The sequence below is a fragment of the Pteropus alecto genome, unplaced genomic scaffold, assembly GCF_000325575.1.
Source record: "Pteropus alecto unplaced genomic scaffold, ASM32557v1 scaffold398, whole genome shotgun sequence".
NCBI classification, from domain to species: Eukaryota; Metazoa; Chordata; class Mammalia; order Chiroptera; family Pteropodidae; genus Pteropus; species Pteropus alecto.
Genome location: NW_006442497.1, coordinates 3,958,929 through 3,960,220, shown reverse-complemented (window position 1 = coordinate 3,960,220; position 1,292 = coordinate 3,958,929). Strand labels below are relative to the sequence as shown.

At 49.5% G+C, this 1,292-nt stretch overlaps 2 non-coding genes and 1 pseudogene across 2 annotated transcripts; 2 read left to right on the top strand and 1 right to left on the bottom strand.

Moving 5' to 3' along the window:
• Positions 1 to 243: 243 nt before the first annotated feature.
• LOC107196423 overlaps positions 244 to 1,292 on the bottom strand; it is a 1,604-nt pseudogene continuing 555 nt past the window's right edge.
• Positions 402 to 475, top strand: TRNAT-AGU. Its single transcript has one exon. It is a non-coding gene; the product is annotated as a tRNA-Thr (tRNA).
• TRNAS-CGA lies at positions 916 to 997 on the top strand. Its single transcript has one exon. It is a non-coding gene; the product is annotated as a tRNA-Ser (tRNA).

Genomic DNA, 1,292 nt, shown 5'->3' with positions numbered 1-1,292 from the left:
GAAAGAGTGATGAGAAGCAACTTGTGGCTAAGGGCTTGTGCAACCTCCAACATGTGTCACAGTGCCTGAGGAGGGGAAAAGCCCACTTAACTTACTAGTGTCCTGAAGCAGTTGAGGGAATTTGACTTTGTCGCCACACGGGAGAAGGCCTGAAGGTGTTAGGTGACTAAAGGACTGGGAGTAACATACCCATACATGGTCAAGTTGGCTCCCAAAGGTGTGGAAGAAGGAAGGGACAGACCGTTAGCTCTCTGGTTCAGGACTCAGAACCTGGGAAGGGAAAGGAAGTGGGTAACCCTAGAAAGGATGAGTCGTTGAGGACTTGAGACTACTGTTGTATTGTATTTTCCACCGGTGCCTGTAAACAGCATGATATATGCATACAGAACATGTATCCTAACGGCGCCGTGGCTTAGCTGGTTAAAGCGCCTGTCTAGTAAACAGGAGATCCTGGGTTCGAATCCCAGCGGTGCCTAGGTCAAAAATAGAGTGCTATTATTGCCGCGAGGCAAACACAACACATTTCCATAACAAGGCACTTTCCGTAGTGCCTTATCACCTACTTTGGGACTTCCATTCCGGTCCTCTTTCAGTATGCATTAATTCTGACTGCCACTTTCCCCTGCGTAGCGGGGAAAGCGGGCAACTCTTTGCTTTCAAGGGTGTTGGCCCTTGCACTCAGATTTAGGCTTATTTTGTTGTGGCCTTACTGTGCCTCGGGGCAAGGAGGGAGAAGAAAAAAAAAAAAAAGTTGCTGAGCGTTGCTAAGCCCGTAGGGCTGCTGATGACTGATGCAAGGTAGGCGCGGCCTGCACCGCGGAGGCGCACGCGCACAGACATCTCAAGACTAGGCCGGGCAAGAGGCAGGCATTATTCATAGGCAGCTATAGTTGCACAGGCCCCAACTTGCACGTGGCTGTGATGGCCGAGTGGTTAAGGCGTTGGACTCGAAATCCAATGGGGTCTTCCCGCGCAGGTTCGAATCCTGCTCACAGCGTTCGCGCTTTTGAATGTAGGTATTAGAAATAGTGTTTTTCTCTTGCTTTCTTCTCTTGGAAAAGATCCCTTATTTAGTCTGGGATTCTCACTCAGGTCGGCCATGGCACCCCTCCGCGAGCGCCCTCTTGCGGGCCTCAAACTCAACCTATACCTCGGAAAGCTGTGACCTGCAGAAGCCTTCCTGCTCACAAAATCAACACACAATTTTTAGTGCATCTTTAAAATACCACAAATAAGTCTAAGGAATCATGCAACATCTTGCCGTTTCGGTAGCTGATCAACTTAGACCTATT